This window comes from Adiantum capillus-veneris, chromosome 29 (assembly GCF_014529385.1).
Source record: "Adiantum capillus-veneris isolate H3 chromosome 29, ASM1452938v2, whole genome shotgun sequence".
Lineage (NCBI taxonomy): Eukaryota > Viridiplantae > Streptophyta > Polypodiopsida > Polypodiales > Pteridaceae > Adiantum > Adiantum capillus-veneris.
In genome coordinates this window covers 55,818,265-55,825,637 of record NC_140959.1, presented here as the reverse complement: position 1 = coordinate 55,825,637, position 7,373 = coordinate 55,818,265, and positions in this window count along the sequence as shown.

The window sequence follows — 7,373 nt, the reverse complement described above, 5'->3', positions numbered from 1 at the left end:
AAATCCTAATCTAATCCTACAATCCTAAAATGTACTTAGCAAGTACAACCTACTTCCAAGCTACCTCTACACAGCAAAAGATGACAATCTTAAGCTATGCGGTTTTAAAAAGAAGTTTTGACTATAAGAGATCCTAGAGAAAGTTAAAGGATAGCTTCACAAGCCGCTCATGTTTTTCCCTAGTTTAGGTCTTTTTGATCCCCGACAACGGCGCCAAATGTGGGACGGGTGTCTAACCTCACTCCTATCTTATTGCAGACGTAGCGAGAACCACAAATACAATTCTCAATCCATGGGATAAAGCTGACTCGACTAGTACATAGAGGCTACAAGAGGTTGTCAATCTCTTGGAAAACAACAAACAACTCGCATCTAACTCAAGCTACACTCAAATGACTGAAATCACCAAAAGCTAATCGCTCATCGGCAAACAAATCACATCCGTTATAGCATCAACAACATCCAACAATTACGAAACTTCTAGTGCATACATGCTTATGGTCTCAAATCTCACTTTAGGTCATGTGCAAAAATCGTGATTATTAACAGCAGTGAGTTTTTGACCTAGTCGTTTTCGACCCTGAATGCATCTAAATGCTTAGCAATGATGTCCCAATACCCTGCCTATACTTATTTTTTGATTTTGAAGCTTAAATTCCTACTTCTGATGAAATTAGGCAATGGGTCGGCGATGCCAAAAGCTAAAAATTACTTTGAAATGCTTACGTCAATGCGTAGAGCTCTTACCGACGGTTGCAACGCAACACACGCGATTGCAATGTGACAACCAAGGAGGGAGTAGGAAGTGCGAGAAGGAGAGAAGTGAGTGTTGCTAGCTCACACTATGTTTCTATTATCCAAAACTTTATCAAAAACTTACAAAAATTTGCTTTTATACCTTAGCCAAGGTCTTTGGTGGTCAAAACTAATAATCTAGGAGTTGATACAATCTAGAATCTTGTAGCCCCGGCTCATCATTACAATGTTCATCTAAAAAGTAGGAGTTACAATATTCTCGATTCATCAAAATAATAAGTGTTTTTACAATGAAAGCTCCGAAAAATGATATCTGAGTTAGATTGTTGCTAACAAAGAGTCGGGGCAGCATCCACTCGCCCTATGATGAGAAAGGGATTGTTGTTCAGAACCAAGATGAGATGGTTGGTCATGTTGAACTATCTAAGCCAGATTATTTTCCAGCTAGAGATCCAATCCTAGTAAGTGGATGAAGCCAGAGCAACATTGCTTGAGAGTGTCGAGAAGAAGGTTCCCCAATCAAAAGCCAACCACTTGGAAGGGCATTCTCCAAAGATAAATGTTCACTAGCGTTGCAAGCTCTTGGGAAGGAAAAGTCCCCCGATTGGGATGGAACGACGACTAAATTATTTAGAGAATTTTGGGATGATCTCAAGGTCTTAGTCACACGGTTGGCTAATTAAGCCATTACCAAAGGGTCATTGGATACAAGTGTGAAGAGAGGGCTTATCAAACCCATCCTCAAATAGGTGTTTTGCTCTCAACTTATGAATTGTCACCCTATTACGATGATGTCAGTAGCTTACAAAATTATTGCCAAGGAAGTAGCCCTCTGACTAGCCCCCCTACTAAATAGGATCATCTCTCCCCATCAACATGGGTTCATTAAAGGAAGATCCATTTATGCACCATCTTGGTAGCAATGGTGGACATTGAATACACAACCTCCACCAAGCAAGAGGGCATTATGCTACAGCTAAACCCTGATAAGTCTTATGACAAGATCCATTTATGACAACATCTTGGTAGCAATGGTGGGCATTCAATACACAACCCGGCTCTACCAAGCAAGAGGGCATTATTCTACAGCTAAACCCTGATAAGTCCTATGACAAAATAACATGGTCATATATAGAAGCTGTCACGGAAGCTCTAGGCTTTGGGCCTCACCTGTGTTGCCTCATTCACACACTAGGGGCTAGCAACCAGTCAGATCTCTTATTTAATGATAGAATTGTGGGCTCCTTCGAGGCAAAAACATCTATTAAGCAAGGATTCCCCCTAGACCCCCTTCTTTTTGCCATCGGAACACATCCTATCATCACGATTCTCGAAGCTAGTGCTACGCGAGGGGAGTTATAAGGCCCTATTTTATCAAGCAATGACCAGATCTTGGAAAAACTATTCGGAGAATATTCGCTCCTCTTCTTGAAGGCATGCCCCCAGGTTGTTAGGAAAGCACTAGAGGTTGTGCAAACGTTTGTTATGGCCTCGGGTTCCAAGTGTAATATAGAGAAGTCAAGGCTAATTAATCTCCTTGTCAAAAACAAATCTTCGGCCCTTCTGACTTGTCAAGGGATATTGTCTCAAAAGGGAATATCTTTAGACACCTAGGGCCCCCCTTGGGAGTGGATGTAACTCACAAACAAAGATTTCATTCGGTCCTTGAAAAAGTAAGAACAAAAATGAGAAGGTGGGAGTATGCTCTTCTTCCATTCTTAAGCCGGATTAAAGTGATAAATTCATTTATGCTCCCCTATATTGCCTTCACCATCCCACTTCTCAAGATGGCTAGGTGTCACTGGAAAGATTTCTTAAACCCTGTAAACATATTTCTCATTAGGAAGTGAATGGGGTCTAAGGGGGGCTCTTTATTTGCCATGGGATTAAAAAGGTGATTATGGAAGGGGAAAATAGGTGGATGCCATGTGGACTGAAATGGTGGGTATGGCAAGGCCTAAAAGCAAGTGGTCAAACATGTACTCTTTTATAAAATATAAAGTGAAAATCTCTTATAAGTTCAGAAAACTAAACTTTTCTCTCAATAGTTGAGTAAAAAGGTTTCCTGCTCCTTCTCCATTAAGCTCTCTAGAGAGGATCTACTTCCCTCTCAGTAAGTGGCAATATAGCAGTAAGTGGCATCCTTCACCTTTGTGTACTATCAAGAATCTTGCTCTTTATACAACTATGAACATGGATGTGCAATGTCTAATCATAAGTGTTTGTCTACAGGTTGTGCCACTATTCCTCATGGCATCATCAGATACTTGAGACTCCATTTCACGTAGCAATGTAAAAGACAACAATGGATATTGGGTGACAATGGAGTTCAAATGAATGATGTGGTGACAATGCAACCCAGCTCAAGAGGTACACACAAGGTCTCAAGGAGACACGTGGCTTCTTGAGCACACCATTGGAAGGGAAGAAATCATGGAGTTCAAGAAAACACAAGACGGCAAGAGGCTTGCGAAGGTGCATCATGTGTATGTTTCACAACTGAAACTAGAGACAGCAGTGGCTCCATCAAGGTTTCCTGCAAATTGTAATTTTTACTCCTCTTTCAAGTTTTTCGATCATCTATTTAATATTTTTTCCTTGTGTGTTGCTTTTGATGACTGTAAGAATTCCATTGCTTGTTCATGTTTGCAGATGTTTTTCCATCCGATTTTGTAGACTGGGAGCCAATAGAGTCCTTCACATGAACTTTTGAGGCCATCCACAATGAGCTTGGCATGTTGCTCTATGCTGGTTGTCCATCCTCTAAGCTTGTCTCATGTGACAATTTTTTTATAATCATACTTATGTCACACCTAGACAAAATGGATATGGTAATCTTTCTCCTGTTCACTCACCAACCTTGTAGAGTTTGGAATGGCCTAAGCCAGACAGCCTTGATCGCAACAACCAAAAGGAGAATCGAGGTGGATGTGCAAGCAGCAATGAAGTGCACCTATGGTTACCACAAAGCCACAGTAACATGGTTTATGTCTCTTCATGTGTTTGTGTTTATATTTTGACTTCAAAGTGTTCATAGGACACCAAAAATGTGGACTTGCAAAGGGGGAAGGCGATCAATAAATTCCTTGCAACAGCTGGATGGGAAACTAAGGTGGTCAAGCACCAGGGAGATAGAATCAAGTGCTATGCAGTTTCTGAAAATGTGGTGTTCAGATACCATATTGCAAAGCAAAGCTTGTCGATGGTTTTTCGCTATAGAAAATGGAAGTTGATGATGGGAGAATGGGAGGCACTAGACTCTGAGGTTGCTGCTAGAGAATCAGTTGACTTGCAAATGCGCCTCCATGACGATGCAGTGCAGCACATTACAGTGAACAATGAGTGGCACCTCAATCACCTTCGTGAGTATCTTAATCTCAAATATAGCTTGCCCAAGAAATATCTCTTTGTAATCAATGAAAAGGTTGTTCGCTCCAGAAAAGAGAAGAGCTTTCTCTGTAAGAACGTTTTGTTTTCGCAATGTATTTTTGTAAAAGCTTGTAAACTGACATGGATTTTTCTCCAATTAATACATACGGTGTTTTGAATCTCGTTTCTACGCTTGCTTGTTTATTCTCAACTTGTTCAAGTTTTCGATTGAAACATGCAATTTCTTTGATGTGGAGCACAAATGTTTTCAATTTTGGTGTCTTTCAATGCTTTGTCGCATGATTTTGTTTAAAATTATAGTTTTAAGTTATTTTGACTTTAATTTCAAGTGCTTGTGACTTTGGGTATATAAGTGACTTTCTAGGTTGTAAACTTCATTTCCCACATTCAAAAAACTCTATCTCTAAGCTCTCTTTGCATCTTCTTTGCAAACGAACCCATGGAAACGTCTACTGATGCACTTCTCACACAATTAGAAAAGGTAGGACTTGCAGATCAAGTACATGAACTACTCAGTGTGTTCGAGGGGACAATTGACATGCAGGCCACTACCAACCTTCATGTAGAGGTATTCGAAAGCTTTCTCTGACTACATGGTGCAAGACATGGAAGAATATGGCATAATCTTTGAGGGATCCGACACGGTGTGGTTGCTAGTGGATTCCTTGAAGCATCTCTATGTGGCTGACAAAAACTTTCGGTTTTTCTTGTTGAGGTTTATTAAAGGCCTCACGGAATGGGACTACAAGACAGAGGATGAAGATGATCTCATAGATTTGGGGATGGGGTGCATAGGCACCCAATTCATTTCTTGGGACATGGATAAGGGAAAATCAAAGGAAAAGGTCAACCAAAGACCACCTGTGACCATTGTGGAGGAATCAAATGAAGTTATCGCGACGAAGAGATTGATGAGCAGATTGAATCATCTATGGCACTCATCCTCTTGCAAGATCCTAGCTCCACTAAGGAGGAAGATCGAATGATAGAGGGGGATGAGGTGCTGGAGGAGATCCCAGACCTCCAAATTCTCACTTTGCATGAAGTGGTGGTGGATGATCATCACTTTTTGTTCCTTGACAACATTGCCAACATTAGGACTCATAGAACATGAGTCGCTTGTAGTGCTTGCTATCTATGCGAGCATGAAGTGATCCCAGTGGAAAGGAAGAGAAAGTCAATTTTCAAATTGACTTTGAAGACCAAGGTCTCCCAACAATCCTCTCTTTCCTCCCAATGAAAACGAACAGAAGTTGGTGCAAACAGTAGCAAGTACACTTGTGGAAATCAAATCATGTGCGCATTTCATCCACCCAAACCACTGATTGCAATTGGTAGAGATGATCAATTTAGCATCAATCTTACAAAGAAAGATCTTGAAGATAAGGATGAAGAAACTAAGGTAAACAAATCTTAACCTGGTAGATTGTCTATTATTCCTTACTACAAGTGTTAAATTCAATTAAAATTCTTTGCTGACGGCATACCATGGGATAGCTCACTTTGGCACTACCTGAGACACTTGGGGCGGGCCATCGATTCTTAGAGTTTCTCACACAGAGTTCTCCAAGAATGGTTATGTGGATCTGTTAAAGTGCAAAGCATTAATTTCCATACTCGTTCAATATTCTCTCACCCTAAGTGCTCACAAATGTATATTGGTGGACCAAGAGGTAGCATTGTATGCCTTTAATTAGAGGCAAGCACCGAAGCTCAATCCTTTCCCACTGTGGCTTGAGCCTAGGTCAAGGGTTGACAAACCCAGAGGAAATTGTAAAATCCCTTGGCATCAAGTCAGCCATTCGTCCCATACCCACATATGTAATTTGTAGAAAAACTAATCGATCATGATGTAATATCCAAATCAATACATAATAATTGTTTTTGTTAAGGAGTTCTGTCAGCATTCGGTACTTGTTTTTTTTTCTTATTCATATTATCCAATAAATTTCATTTTCTGCAACACATGCACAAAACCTTGAACATGCAGCCATCGGGCGGCCCCGGGGGGATACGTCTCGGTGATTCTTTTTCAAAGCGAGGTGACATACAGGGTCAATCAGGCCACAAATGACCACGACGACGTCCGACAAGGTAGGATGGAGCGAAAAAGGCCCCTGTGTACCATGGCGTGTGGGGAGAAGATTTGTCATGGGGCCTTTTTTGCTTCGTTCGACCTTGTCGGACGCTGCCATGGTCATTTGTGGCCTGGTTGACCCCGTACGCCCCCCCCCCCCATCGCCCCGCTTTGCAAAAGAATCATCAAGACGTGTCCCCTGGACCACCCGATGGCTGCATGTTTGAGGTTCTATGCATGTCAACACAGCCAAACGAGCCGTGTGCCATGGTAGGCAGCTTAAATTTAACATACCCAACAATTCAAATACTTATAAAAAACAATGTACAAAATAAAGTTGAACAATTGCACGGAATGGTAGAAATTTGACATTTCATATTATACGAAAAGATTACAAATCTCATCAACAGAGAGTACATGGAAAAAACTATTTCTAATGAAGGTATCCTTCATTTCGTAAATTGATTGTTTCTAAAGCTAAATCCATATTTTTCAATGTTACACGCTTAGCATGCACCATACAGGAGACGCCATCCTGAAACAACTGCACCAAAATGTCTTTGGCGGTATCTAGTAGGGCGAGTAAAGCTACGCGTTGTATACGTGTAATAGAGTTGATATATTTGTCCATTATTTCTCTCACCACCCGAGAGAAGGCCGCTTTTGGTATGATTGGCTCAGTGCTCTTTTGATATTTTTTGATGTCTTACAGAGAAAATATGCATGGCTTCCATCTGCGATTTTTCTGTGTTGTTGATGGTGGTGGAGGAGCCGCCTATCTGGTCCATTGATGAGGATCATATTTATACTTTTTCATCCTCTCCTCTTAGAATTAGAAAGAGAAAATTTTGTGTGGGCAGTGAAAGCGACAAAAATGTATGCGGTAATGGTTTATTGGTAATATGTGTGGTAATAGGTGTGATAATACACCTGCGACTATTACCATGCTCATTATCATGTGTATTACTGCCATATAACATTTTAAAAATAAAGATGCTCAATTGGGCAACCCAAAATTGGGTAGCTCAAAGGAGCATCTTTATTTTTTACCTACATAAAACATATGAAATATCAATTGCATTTTAAAAAGTGTACAAAAAATAATAATAAACTCATAAATGACAACTCATACCTTGTCGTTATAAATTGA